The 15,759-nt window shown below is 36.1% G+C and overlaps 1 long non-coding RNA gene across 1 annotated transcript; it reads left to right on the forward strand.

Moving 5' to 3' along the window:
* Nucleotides 1-9,477: 9,477 nt before the first annotated feature.
* On the forward strand, nt 9,478-10,552 carry LOC307167662. Its single transcript, XR_013822838.1, has 3 exons — nt 9,478-9,749; nt 9,852-9,945; nt 10,465-10,552. It is a non-coding gene; the product is annotated as an uncharacterized lncRNA (long non-coding RNA).
* The last annotated feature ends 5,207 nt before the right edge of the window (nt 10,553-15,759 follow it).

Here is a 15,759-nt window from a genome sequence, read left to right on the forward strand (position 1 = left end):
GCGACATGATACATGATGTTGTAATTAACAAAAAAATACTTAAGGTCTCCATTCACAGGTGAAAGCAGCCAGGAAATGGTTCACTCCACAAACAAGGTTCCCATCTGGGGTGCAGTGACACCTCCGTCCAAGCATCTCGACTTAAACTACACCAACCAGCCTCAGCAACCCCAAACGCCGACACCAACGACAACGCAAAGCGTAAAGTGAGGGACAAAGGAAGTGCTAGTAACTTTTCCTCCCTTGCCAACGTGGGATAAGCCCATTGCAACGTTTCGCAAAGAATCACCCTGGTGAAGATGGAACGTCCATGGGGCAACGAGATGATCAACACATCTGGAGGAAGATGTGGACCAACTAATGGTTCAAGCTTAGTGTAATAATTAATTGTGTGTGATGTTAATTGATGTTTTATTCAGTTCAATCAAACTGTACGACTGAGAATTGATATAGATCTCATGATTTGAAAAATTACTAATTAATTTGAACATTTCAGGTACACGTAAATTAAGAAGAGGAAAATGTCTTAATTCTGTAGAATATAAGGACTCTAAATAGGTACATTACTGTAAAGATAAAAATAATCTAGGGACTATTTTTTGAGGAAAACTTAAGGGGTTAGAACCCTAATTCAGATATCATAGATGCTAAAAAATGAATAGTTGTAATAGTTGTTCTCTAATAAGAGAAGTTACTTTGCTGGACTAGGTCCGAATAGATAATTGGGTAAACTTCTATAGCGATTAATTAATGACTACATTAAATATTTTTTAGGTGTTTCCATTTGTTAAAATAGCAAAAGAAAAACTTTCAAAAGGAGATTGATTTTGGGAAACATATTTAATTTCTGGATTATTATTAGTTAAAGAAGTTACCAGTGTGATTATTGAAATGTTCCTTTCATGTATTGTCTAATGTCTGTATCTGATATCTGAGAGGTGACTGCGGGTCTAGTCTATCTAGGAATACAGTAACAGTACTTGCTTATTTAGCCGGCTTAAAAAATTATGTAGGGGGCACAAAGTTAAAACCTAGACCAAGAACAATGTAACACTTTTGTATTTGAATTTAACACAGTTGGAATGTTCAATTTAAAAACTAAAATGAATCTAAACAGTTAAGACATTTCAGTGAAATAGAATATTTGCTCAAAGCTAAATTCTAAAAAGCTTTTTTAATTCAGAATGAAGTTACAGATTTAATGACCTGGATCAATGGATCCATTATGAACTATTCCGCATTTCCAACAAATAGAAGCAGGACATGTTATGTCCATCAGTTAATTCTGGGAAAATAGGACTGTAGGAAGATAGGTAATTAAAGATTAAATAGGTAATGGCAAGACCTGGTTTGAGCTGAGTTAATTTTAAAATTAATGACATTGTTTGAAACAAAATAATACAATTATTGATATTTGTGTTAAAGATAAAAATGAAAAGATTATATTATTTTTTTGGTTAGATTTTATTACACAAATCCTTAAATAGATCTGACTAAGTAAAACAATCGCCTACTTGAAATAAAAGCTAGCAAAATAAGGTTAAGAAAAATGGTTAATCAGCAGTATCAGCCTGTTAAAGGCCTAATAGATCAATGTGATTCAAAATTTAGCTTGATTCAAAGTTAAAAGGCAATGTACTATGGTATGATTAGTTTTTTTTTTGAAAATAGAATTAGATTGCTAGAATTAGAATGTTGGGAAGAAGATGAAGTTGAGGTTACAGTGCCTGAAGATGAGGTATACGAGAACGAGAGCGAACATGAGTTTGACTAAGAAATTAAATGACCATGGGAAAAATTTACCTGTTGTAAATTACTATGATTATAGGAGAAGTAAATGTCAAAATTTGTGTGTATGTTCTTTGAATGAACATGGGGTGGATTGTAATGGAAATTTTACATTTAGATGTGTTCTTTTACATTTAGGTGTGTGCAACTTGTGTTAATGTTGAACATTTATTTGTACTTATAAGCATTTAAAGAAATATAATCATATAGGCTTGCAGGGGCAAAATGTTCTGGGTAGCAAAGAGACTATGAGTACTCAAAGTGACCTATTGTGTACTTCAAGTGTGAAAAGTATGTGCGCAGCTTTGATGAAAATAGAGATAGGCAAAATGTGTGAAATCGAGCAGCAGCTAATAACAGGAAACTTTTGCAGACATGGTATATTTTTGCAGACATGGTATTGTCCTGTCTAGATAGAATTTATGTTAGAAGAGATCTCGAACAAGACGTGTTGCCTTTTAAGGTAAACCAAGGCGATCTTTTGAGACAGACCAGGATGTGTTAAGGGTATATAAGCTTGGCAAAAAGGAGAAGTCAGCGCCTTCTCATATCAGACTCTGACTGATGTGTGAACAGCCAATTTCTTGCAAGAAATAAAGATCTTTATAACTTTTGAAATCTCCAGCTGTCTTCCAATTATTATTTAAAGTTGAGAAAAGAATTTCCACAACAGCTGCGCGTTCTGCTCTGTCGTTAACGGCCCAAACACTCCAATCATGTACCGATCACGCACTGGAAAAGCAAAGTCCGCTCAAATAAGGTGAAATTTCTCAGTAGTAACGTAACTTAGATTTCTGTTTGCTGAGCTGGTATAGTCATGCTGGCAACAATGGTAAAATGACCTGCTCTGATCACATGCTCTGGTAATAATAGCTTTGTACTATAGCTTTGGACTATATTTTATTTTGATAATTATTAAAAAAGTGGAAAAAAAAAATCGTAAATTGATTGTTGATTGATTATTGAAAAATAATAATACATTAATATATTTGTTTAATATTATTTTAATATAGGGCTATTTTCTGTTCCTGCACAATATTTATACCATGATCACATGAAAAATATGCAGACACAAACTTCAACCCCCCCAATGTTCAAACCAAATCTACGCCCTTGACTGTAATCATAGTTATTTATTTATATTTTTCATTATATTTTATTATGTGATATTGGTTTGAGACTGAGAGTATTTTATTTAGTGGAGAACTTTGCAGCAGTATTTTATTTCTTATTCTTTTTTTATTTTATATCTATTTTATTATATTTTATTAAAAAGTGTTTAAAAAAAGTGTAAACAACTTGTTAAAAAAAGTTTATAGTAATAAACAACCTGCAGTTTAATGTTTGCATTTCTTTCCCTTACTGTACCGAAAATAAACCGAACCGTGACTTTAAAACCGAGGTACGTACCGAACCGTGATTTTTGTGTACCGTTACACCCCTAAACAGAACATAGCCTAAGTTGTTTATTTTTTACAACATTGTGTTCTTATTTTGTTTAATTAACGAAATGTCAATCTTCGTCTTTATAACAGAAGATACAATACAATACAAAAATCTTCAAGATGTATAACGGATTGTCACCTTATAAACAGTCCTTTTTTAATGGAATAATACACCCTTATAATAAAGAAAAAGCTTCAGTAATAAAGAATATGTTGTCCTCCCACAGAAACCCTTTATTATAAAGAAAATAGGTGGCTCTTAACGTGTCTTTCTATGGGAGGATGACATTGCGGTGCACAGCAAATATTCAATGCATTCAATGCAAATATTCAATGGTATTCAATGCAAAGCAAAAATGAAAAATACAAGTAGCCAATAAAATAAACAAATTATTGTGGCATTAATTAGCCCATAAACAATATTTATTTTAAAGCCTAAACAAATTTGTTTAAAGAAAAACACCAGCGTTGGGCGTTTATCTGTATAGGCTAAGTGTTTCAGTCGCCCTTTTCAAACTGGCGCAATAAAATGCAACAGAATTTGATTAGTTAAACATGAAGAGGATTATCCGTCTGGCATGGCCGCTCGCTCAACCTAGATAAATGTTTGCTGTTATGAAGCGCATATCCAAGTGTTTGTGCGGAGTGTGGAGCGCGCAATATGACATGGATGGAGGGGCCGGTGCCATCACTCGCATTTTCCCATCAACAGTGGAAACAACTTAAAATACTCCATCATTTCTGGTCATACAGAAAATAATAATACATCAGTCGCAACTACTTTTATTTGTGTAAACTCACAACAACAAGAAAACGGTGTGCATTTGTAAAATAAAAGAAAACAAACAGGGCGCGCTTTCATGATCTCTGTGAATTGGAGCGCGCCTCAAAAATGAACTGGAAAACAGTGTATAGACAAGCCTCACATACATGAGAAATATAACTATAAAGTTTATACAAAAAAATGTCCACCAACGAAAAAAAATCCAATCGAAAGCATATACGGTATACCATCTGATTATGTAATCCTGTCCGTATGAAAGGCTCATTACAGCGGAGATGTATGGAGATATGTATGCAGGCAGCCTACACTGATTTAGAAAAGACTAGTTCATTAATAAACAATTAAAATGCTTCGTTATTTTTTTTTTCAGATACATTTATTATATCATTAGCATACTTTTCCAAGCGCTTTGCAGCAAGTTTTATGCATGCGGTTGAGCGCGGAATACAGGCTATAGCGTACATGGTATGTTGGTCTACTAGACTTTTACGGAAAAATTTCATTTGGTCCCCGGGGGCCACTCCCCCCCCGCGCTGGGCCCCCCCAAACCCAAAAAATGCAGTTTTTCCTAAATAAATACCTGAACCGTGGCACCGAGGATGAAGAAATGTTTATGGTATGTTGCTCTTAAGGGCCCACATCAACCTAGCCCATAATTGATTGTCAAAGTTTTTTTTTTTTTTCATCATCTGAATTTTTCGTCAACGATACCAGGGACACCGAAACACCGGGGAACATGAAATTTGGTGGGCATGTAGCCCCACTAGACTTCTACGGAAAAATTTCATTTGGTCCCCGGGGGCCACTCCCCCCCCCCGCGCTGGGCCCCCCCAAACCCAAAAAATGCAGTTTTTCCTAAATAAATACCTGAACCGTGGCACCGAGGATGAAGAAATGTTTATGGTATGTTGCTCTTAAGGGCCCACATCAACCTAGCTCATAATCGATTGTCAAAGTTTTTTTTTTTTTTCATCATCTGAATTTTTCGTCAACGATACCAGGAACACCGAAACACCGGGGAACATGAAATTTGGTGGGCATGTAGCCCCACTAGACTTTTACGGAAAAATTTCGTTTGGTCCCCGGGGGCCACTCCACCCCCCCGCGCTGGGCCCCCCCAAACCCAAAAAATGCAGTTTTTCCTAAATAACTACCTGAACCGTGGCACCGAGGATGAAGACATTTTTATGGTATGTTGCTCTTAAGGGCCCACATCAACCTAGCCCATAATCACTCATTTGTGATTTGCGCCCCTCCCATAAAAAATGAAAATGCAATATTATTCTGCTTTAATCGCCCCTATCTTCAGTTGAGATGTTCAGAACTGCACCATATTTCATGTGTATGATTAACTTGACATCCTCTGGGGGTATGCTAAGTTTCGTAGAATTTCATCCATGGGGGGGTATAAAATAAATTAATTTATGTGCACATTTAGTGACTGTAGACTCATCGGCCTGTAGATGGTGGTGTTGAGCGAAGGGTTGCTGGTTTAGGATGATAAAAGTGCTGACCACGACACTTGAGAATGATCACCGACACCTGTCATCATCCAATCACAGCTTTTTTTAATCACTGTTTTGAGACAAATCATTGTTTGATTTGCGAACATCCTCTGCCGTCTGGTCGCTTCCGCTTCAAGCCGGACTCGTCTCGCGCTAACGGTAATTTCCTTTCACTGTCCACGTTTTGATTTCGGCTAATCAATTTTGGCGAATGCAAACAACGTGATTATTGTTCATGAGTCTAACATCCAGCCACGCAAGAAAACATGTAATCTACCTGAGGGAATAATATGCTCAAAAAACATTTCTGATTATTATGAATGTTTTAAAGCTTTTAGAAAGTATACATTGAAAGCTTTTGTAACATTATCTTAACTGTCACTTTTGATTAATGTAATGCATCCTTGCTGAATAAAAGTAGGCAATTACTTTCTTTATTTTTTTTCCCCCAAAAAATAATCTTACTAACCCCAAACTTTTGAACTGTAAGCCTAGTGTATAATGTTAAAAAAGCTTTCTATTTTAGATAAATGCTGTTATTTTGAACTATGGTTTGTTTGTAATGTGACTTTTTTCATGTATGACATTAAAATTATGTTTAGAATTAAATACATAAATAGGTTAAGCAATACAAATGTGTTTATGTCTGATAACCTTTTAAACACAAACTTAACTGCAGACACTGAAATGACGTACACTGTGTGATACAGTACAAATTTTTTGAGTGTCCCTCATTTTCCTATAAATAACCACAATTGTCCCGCATTTTCCTTTTCTGAAGTTGCCAACCCTAACTGTCACACACACACATGCAGGAATACAAACAAACGCAAGCATGCACACACACCCATACACACACACATGGGTGGTTGACATATTTGGCTAAAAATTTTTATTTTTTTTAAATCTCAAATGTAAGTCATGGAACTCATTGGGTTATATTCTACCAACTCTTATATTTCCAAATATATATGTGGTCTTGTAGATTTTGTCCTAAAATTTACATTTATTCACTAGTTTACTGTCTTAGTGACTAAAAATGTCATATGGTGTGACATGAATGTTATTGTGTATTAAATTAAAAAGGGGTATAATGTGATAATGTAAGTCAATTTATCCTGATTCTTTATCATTACTATATAAAAGTATAGCAATTCTTATGTGCAAATATGTTACATTTTGCATTATTTTACTTTATCATCACTCATAGACAGACGTTTACTTGTAATCTTTCAATATACTTCAAATTAATTTGGGAATACCTTGCTATAAAAGTACCAAAATGCTTGTAACCTTTGCTGGCACTATTCCCCATCTGTCACATTGATGATTTTATGATTAATAACCAAAAAGCCTTAATATCTTTCAAAATTCTGAATGTCACACCAAATGACATGGTGTCACGCCATATGATGTCACACCACACAACAATCTGTATGCAAAAATCTGTATTAGCTGCATTTAACAAACAACCCAACCTAGTTTGACAAGTGAATCATTGTTTCAGTTACAGCAAAAATCACAAAATTGTTTAAAACAGTGAGTTCTGCTCAAAGTAGCAAAGAATCATATGTTTATAACACATGCATTAATCCACTTATATTCACTTATACTTGTATTCATTTGATGTTGCACTTTTTATTTTAATCTGCTGAATATTAACTACATGAATTATAATAATCTTTATAGTAAATCATTGAACTTTTTTTTATTTAATGCATAAATTCATTTCAAAATGAGGATGAGTAAAACAATGACCGAACAGCAAGCTGATGTATAATTTCGTTGTTCTTTCTTTATTCGCATTATCTCGCCATCTACTGAAATCTACCTCAAACTGAAAAAAAATAATAAAATAAATAAAGGGAAACATTTGAGTGACAAAATGCTGTAGTTTAACATGGATCCAGCTTGAAAATGGGATAGTAGGGATTCACCAAATTGAGTTGGTGTATAGATATTAAATGTGTTAAAAGGTCAAAATATTCAATAAACTTAACTATTAGTTATAAAATATGTATCTAAGAACATTATTTACGTATTTAAATGCAATTCATATCATATAGTGTGACAAAATAATCATATGGTGTGACAAGAAAACCCCATCACACCTTATGATTTTGTGTCACACCATATGAGGTTTCATGTACTTAGCATGACATTAAGCAATGTGCTTTTATGCTAACATGCTAAAACCATGCTAACTACAATATGACAATATAGTTTTGAAGGTAATTTTGACTGAAAAGTAATTTCATTTGGGCATTTTTGTGTAAAATGAGTCACACCAAAAGACAGCGCAAAAGGGAACTGAAGCAGGAGTGCCGGATATACTTGATTTTTTTTAAACCATGAAGAGAGAAAACTCTAATTGTAACTTTCAGTGTCCTTCTGAGGTGTTGTTCTTCCTCCTGAAAGGAGGACGACCCCCACACCCCAAAGATCTCCAAACAATTGCCCTTTTAAAAAAGGGAATATGGCGTCACACCTAATGATATCCATTTCCGGGACAAAACGTTTTAGTTAAGGGCTGATTCCAGCTCTTCACATTTAATTAGTTGAGTTAGCATAATTAATGAACTAATAAAATAAAATTTTAATCAAGATACTAACCATAGATTTATATATATCATTGCTTATTCCACCACACAAAGGACTGTTTATAAGGTAACAATCCGTTATACATGTGAAGATTGTAGGCTGTGTCTAGAAGATTTTTGTATTGTATTGTATCTTCTGTTATAAAGACGAAGATTGACATTCCGTTAATTAAAGGGACACTAGGTAACTTTTTAACCTTAACTGAACAGCTTCGGAGTCAGTGGAATGGTTATATTACTTATTTCGGGTTGAATGGTGGTGGTTTCGCACCCCCCTGGTGCCCGAGAGCGGAAAAAACTCACTTGCAACTTTGGGACGCGGGTCGGTGTCAGGAAGTATCGCGTGATATCAGGTCTCGCGATGTAACGAATTGCTTGACGGCACTGCACAGTGCACACGTACACGCCCCTATTCAAGCACCGGCGGGCTAGCTATAAGCAAAGGGCAACGATAGATTGAGTTATGGCTAAGGCTAAGCCTGTAAAAAAGAAGCAGAAAGCTAGGAAATCTTTGTCGGAGGACCAACGAAAGAGGAAACGGGAGACTGACCGAGCAAGAAGTCAGACTCGAGTAAATATATCGGACCGGCTTTTTCAGAATGGTGAGAACTGAGAGAAACAGAAGCCTGCAAAACGGATGCTGATCCTGCTGTTGCACTTATCTTTGGAATAAACTGTGTTTAATATTTAAATTTCAAGTAATTGCAACCTCAGGATGTTTGCTATTGTCTGTAAAGGTTTTTATGATCGCTGTCTGTTAGGGGCTTACTAGTACGCTAGATACTATAACTTTGATGTTAGCATTGTCATAGCAAACACGTTTGATTTCTGTAGTTGTTTGGCAGTTCCTCTGTCGGTTTTATTTGTGTAACGTTAACTTACACTTTTATTTTATGTCACTAAGTCAACACGTCTGATAGTAGGCAATATCAGACGCGCAAAATGTTGCACATATCATGATCGAGCTAGAAAAAACGTTCTGATGTTTTCTTAGACAAGCAAAGGTAAACCATCATTCTACCAGATGTACTTATAGACCTTGCTAATATAACTTTAGACAAATATTAGCCTCCGATATATATATTTTTTTTTATGCTCATGCCCATTCTCCCAAAAACAAACAAACACGAAAGCAGTAGTTCGCCTCGTTCATATCGTTCGTTCCCGGTAAAAATACTAGTATGCATGACAACACAATAAAAAAAAAAATCGCCATCAGTTGGAAAGAAAGTATTGCTTTACTTGCCTCGGTAGACATAACTGGTTTTGAAATAGCCGGTTCCTCTGCTCAGCTGGGTTGACAGCTGATCAGCTGGGTTGCTCGTGGCGAGGGGGGAGGGACAACAGTTCTGCTGAGTCCCAATTCGCATACTATCCGTCCTAAATAGTATGCGAAACTAGAATTAGTACGTCCCAAATCGTAGTATGTTGAAAAGAGTATTCCAAAGATACCCGGATGGTCTACTATTTCCGGTTAGAATTCGAAGTGCAGATCAATGCACACTCTTACGGCTAATATTGCCCACAACCCATCGCGTGCGGGAGGGAGGAGTTTTGCGATGGCTTTGCGGTGATGTAAACATGGCAGCCGGATGCAGCAGCGGAGATGCGCCCTCAGCTTTTAAGTGTAAGAATTCAAATGTTTAACCCTAATTAAAGTTATATTTTATTGTCTCATAATATTATTGGGTTTATGTTGTGCTAAAAAAGTACCGTGTTTATCTTGTAGGGTCCGATGAAGATACTGAGCGCCTCATTAACTGGCGCATTGCCAATGATGTCCTTTTCACAGGGAAAAGAAACGCAGCAATCAAAGGTTTTGAGTAAGTAGCGGTCATTGACATTTGTATGCTTTTGTAGATGCTGTAGTAATTGGTATTTTACTTTATTTGTTATGTGTCGTAGGCTTATATATTTGCTGTTATATTGTGTAAAAAAAAATTATCCTTCGGATGTAGGAAAAGTCTGTCCCAATGTCTATCCCTCTGATTTGTTATAGAAATATTATTGTGAGTAATTAAATATACATCCACTGTACAACTCCTGTAAAATGTTCCTCTGTGTTTTTTAGTCCAAAGGTGTGCTCAGTAGGAGAAATGATATGGATATGTGTTTACTTAAATAGCTCTAGAAAGGAGTAAGTTAGTGTGAGAATAATTGAGCTCTAAACCCTCTCATTTAATGTCTGTTTTATTACTATTTTAGGGTGTACAAGTGATACTCATAGGTTTTAACTTAGTAATGCATGTTCTGTGTTTGCTTTATAAATTCAAAAGCTTCCAATGGTATTGTTGTGAATAACTTGTAAATGTGCTTGCTGTGTTCTCTTTTGGGTCCACAAGAGCCTTCGTTCATCAAAGCGACCTGCTGGGAAAGGTTTCAGCGGCATGGGTTAAGAAAAAGTGGGAAAATCTTAAGCAAAAGTTCAAAGTAAGTAAATGTGATGTATGTTGTCTTCTATTTTGCCTTAAATATAAATAATTAGTTAAATAAAATGTAAGTAATTGTAAGTCTTTTTCCCACAAATGTTATAGGATCTTAAGTGTCCACAGTCAGGGGTCAGCACAGAGGGAGGGGAACTGACAGCCGCATCCTGGAAGTGGTATGGGGTGATGGATGCTGCATTAGGCTCAAAGCCATCCATCACCCCACCAGTATTAATACAGTCTGGTGACCAGGATGAGGCTGTTGGTCCCTCTGTTCCTGGCCCTTCTAACATTGGAGGCACAAAAAGGAAGAGAGGGTCAGGAGAGAGTGAGCTTCTTTCCTATTTGAGAGAGCTGGAGGAAAGGGAGGCTAAGAGAGAGGAAGAGGCACAGCTGCGAGAAGAAAGAAGAGAAAGAGAGTTTGAAGAGAGGGAGAGAAGAAAGGAGGAAGAGAGAAGAGAGAGAAGAGAGAGAGAAGAAGAAGCCAGGAGGAGAGAAGAAGAATTTAGAGTGAGAATGGAGATGAGGGATGAGGAGATGAGAAGAGAGGTAGCAGCTAGGGAAGAGAGGCTCCTTAATTTGATGGAGGTCCTGACCAAATCTTTAACTAATAAATAATTGTAATTAATTAATTAATCAGTTTGTATAAAGAGTTAATCAGTTATTATAATGAATTAATAAATTAATCAAATTGTAAATTAAGACCATCTCTGGTATGATTTGTCATTCTGTTTGAGTGATTATGGTATTAATTCGTTCTGTCTTAAATTATATTCTAGGAACAAAAATATGACCATTCTTGAATTCTACAGTAAATGTAAAATCCATTGATAATATTCATTTTATATATACTAGTGCAAAAGGCCTGTGCAAAATCAGTTTTTGAGTGTGTTTTTAGTAATTGTTGGTTTGGTGTGTTTGAGAGCTCATTGTTACAATTACACAGCAAAAGTTCTGAGACATTTTTATTTGTCTTTGGTAGAAAGCAAATACTGATCCTGACATAATGACATAAAATAAATGTGGAAAATTGAGTAAAAATATATAATATTCAGAAGTAAACAGTATAGCTGATTTAATGTTAAGCTAACAGAGTCTTTATGTCAGAATGTTTATTTTTAAACCACAACTTTTCTTTGTGCTTCTTTTACAGATACAACCCTCTAATGTCAGAATGTTTATTTTAAACCACAACCCTCTAAAAATGATATATTTAACAATATAATTTGCATTTCTCATCCAAACAACGTCATCTCAAACTTGGCACTGCACTTACTCGTGCCCGTAGCAAGACACCTGTCAAGTTTGAAATCCCTCGGACTAAAGGTTCGACAGATATGCTGTTAACAGACAGACAGACGTTTGTATAATTTTTATATATTTATATATATTATGACATATATTTAGTTATACCCTCTGTCTCAGTCCACCATAGTTAATATCAGTTAATTATGTCCATTGGAATGAATGCAGAATCTGAAAGGGTTAATATAAAAATTAATTGGCACTGTATTCAGTTGTTGACAATTGATTGAGTTTATGAAAATCAGTATAGCATTTATGAACAAATTTGATTGACACACTACACAGAGTATTGTTTTTCATATATAGTAAACATCTGAAATCAAGGGTTGAGTAGTGGTTGGAGAAGCAGCCAGGAAAGGAGGAGGTAGTGATTATTTGTGGAGGGTGAGTCATTTTTAAATTCTCCCAAATCCATAGGATTTAATTTTTCTACCTGGCTACAATTTTGCAGACGATTTTAGAGCTAATATAATGAAAACCCATGACACATTGTATGTTAATTGGAATATTTTTAATATTAACAATACAAAAGTGCTTATTACTATGATCATGAAATAATTGTTTAACTGAGAATGTGGTTTAATAAAATATAACTTCTAGAACTTTAAAACAATACAATATAAACTTTATAACAAAGGAAAGTAAAGATGGATGACTCTAAACATAGTCATGTTCCATTAATGCAGGAACGTGGACCTCGGGTGCGGAAACTGCTGCTGCCAGACGGTTCCGCATGAAATCACCGCACACAACTTCTCTGTTGGTGTCAGCGTTGTCTTCGTTGTTGACATCCTCATCATCATCGCCCACATCTGCTTCCATGATGTCACCGGTGGCAAAGCACATGTTGTGTAAAATGACACAGCATGTAACAACGATGGGGGTGAAGTCTGGGCTCACCTCAAGGGCTTTAAAAAAGATGGACCTCCAGCGGGTCTTCAGCATGCCAAAGGCCCTCTCAATCACGCACCTGGCCCTGGAATGATGCCTGTTGTAGCGGGCCTCAATTGGAGAGGCAACAGGCTCTCGGTAGGGGGTCATGATGGTGATGGGTGATGTCAGGCAGGGGTACCCTCCATCTCCCACACTCAAAAAAAAAAATTGTGTCTAAAAATAAGATTTATGTATTTGAATTGCATAACAAATTCCCATGCATTTGGATTACATAGTTTTAACATAAACCAATGAATAATCTGAATGTGATTCATATTTTTAAGTCATATCTAAATGAAACAGATAAGATGTATGTAATTGTATTAATAAACTGAATGTGATTTATATTTGTCAGTCGTATGTAAATGAAACAGGTAAGATTTATGTAATAGTACACAGAAAAACGCCCATGTTAAATTAACACTGCTCAGTGTTCATATGTGTGCACACTACAGAGTTAAAGCGGTGTTGAAGTTAATGAGATAATTAAGTGATGATTGAGCATTAATTATGAACACCTGTTGTTGTTAACAAGCAGAATCACTGAAGGAAAGAGAAACACAAGAACTACAACCGACTTCAGCCACAGCCTTAGATCAAATCAACTGAAGAGAAAAGAAGACATTAAATCTGTGAAGATCTCAGCAGAGGAGGATTAAACAACTCCACAAACAGCTTTACCAGCTTCACTTATTACTAACCAGACTGACTTTATTTAATTTCCGTTTGAATGAAATCAATAGTTGTATTTTAAAGTCACCATGATGGTGGTTAGAGTTTGCTTTAGTTGGGCTCTTGACCATTGACTCTTTAATATAACATTTTCTCTGGCTGCTATAATTATGTGTTTATAAAACACGTTTGTTGCAGCGAAAAAGCCAAGAGAAAAAGAGATCAAGTGATATTGGCTGTTTATTGATGAAGGTGTAATCATCATATTGTGACCTGAATCACTTATCTTTTTCAGTGTCTAATGCTTTGATTATTGGGGTTATGTGATTTTGTTTTATTTATTATAGTAGCTGTGTGACCTGACAGCATTAGATCCAACAGTTAATCAAATAATATAAAGAATTTAAAAACATTTAGTGCATTAAACTTTCTACATTATTACTTAGACATCAAGAATCAGTGTATGACTCTCAACAATGGTGACAATCAATGAAATGCTTCATACTGCAGTGCATGCTGGGTACCACCAATCAAAACTCACCCATATCTCCCAGCATGCATTGCGGCATTAATAAATAATGCATCAGGATTTTTTGTATCTTTTGTCACCATTGTTGAGATTCATATGCTGTTTCTTGGTGTCTGTGTGAGTCTAAGTAATGCCATAGATGAAAGGTTTTTGTGCACTAACTATTAAAAAAAAAAGTACATTGATAAACAACACTGTTAGATTTCATGCTGTAAAATCAAATGGCTTCTGTTATGAATAAAACAATATTAAGAAGCATTAGACACTGAACAAGATCAGCGAATGAGGCAATTACATGATGATGACTTTGTCGTCATCATCATCATCAATAAACAGCCAATATCACTTGATCTCTTGGCTTTTTCGCTGCAACAAACGTGTTTTATAAACACATAATTATAGCAGCCAGAGAAAATGTTATATTAAAGAGTCAATGGTCAAGAGCCCAACTAAAGCAAACGCTAACCACCATCATGGTGACTTTAAAATACAAATATTGATTTCATTCAAACGGAAATGAAATAAAGTCAGTCTGGTTAGTAATAAGTGAAGCTGGTAATGCTGTTTGTGGAGTTGTTTAATCCTCCTCTGCTGAGATCTTCACAGATTTAATGTCTTCTTTTCTCTTCAGTTGATTTCATCTAAGACTGTGTCTGAAGTCAGTTGTAGTTCTTGTGTTTCTCTTTCCTTCAGTGATTCTGCTTGTTAACAGCAGGTGTTCATCATTAATGCTCAATCATCACTTAATTATCTCATTAACTTCAACACCGCTTTAACTCTGTAGTGTGCACACATATGAACACTGAGCAGTGTTAATTTAACATGGGCGTTTTTCTGTGTACTATTACATAAATCTTACCTGTTTCATTTACATACGACTGACAAATATAAATCACATTCAGTTTATTAATACAATTACATAAATCTTATCTGTTTCATTTATGTATGACTTAAACATATGAATCACATTCAGGAGTATTGATTGGTTTATGTTAAAACTATGTAAACCAAATGCATGGGAATTTGTTATGCAATTCAAATACATAAATCTTATGTTTAGACACAATTTTTTTTTTGAGTGCAGGATGCACCGGCCTTCGGGTGGGTACAACTGCCTGCTGTAAATGGCACTGTTCTTTAGGGTCCTTGCATCATGGACAGATCCAGGAAAGCCAACACAGATGTCAAGGAACTTTCCTCTGTGGTCACATACAGCCTGGAGCTGGACTGAATGGAATAATTTCCTGTTAAAATAACAGGCTGCATTGACTGCTGGGGGCTTTATACGGATGTGGCAACCGTCAATAGCTCCAACTGCCATCCGAAAAGCAGGAGAGCCTGCAAGCCTGGCAAACCCTGCACCAACCTCCTCCAACTCTTCACCCTGAGGGAGACGCACCATCATTTTTAGCAGGCCAAGGATAGCCCTGCTGACCTTGTGCACAACCCTGTGCACAGTCGATTTAGGGATGTCGAATGCTGAGGACACAACCTTATAGGAAGCAGCATGGGCCAGCCAGTACAGAAACATCACCACCTCTATGTCTTTTGACCATCCATGATCAACCTGATAAGGCAGTGCCTCTATGAGGTTGATTATGGATGGTCTGGTCAGGCGCAGATAGGGGCGGAGGTCAGACTCCCTGTCCAAAAACATCCTCAGGATGGGGGCCGTTGCATTCAGCTGGCAGTATGGTGTGGGGTTATCAGGCTACAAAACAATAAATAAAAAGGCTCTAGTACAGTGTCATGCAAGTGTCTTTTTTATGTAT

Source organism: Squalius cephalus (assembly GCF_949319135.1).
Source record: "Squalius cephalus genome assembly, chromosome: 1".
NCBI lineage: Eukaryota > Metazoa > Chordata > Actinopteri > Cypriniformes > Leuciscidae > Squalius > Squalius cephalus.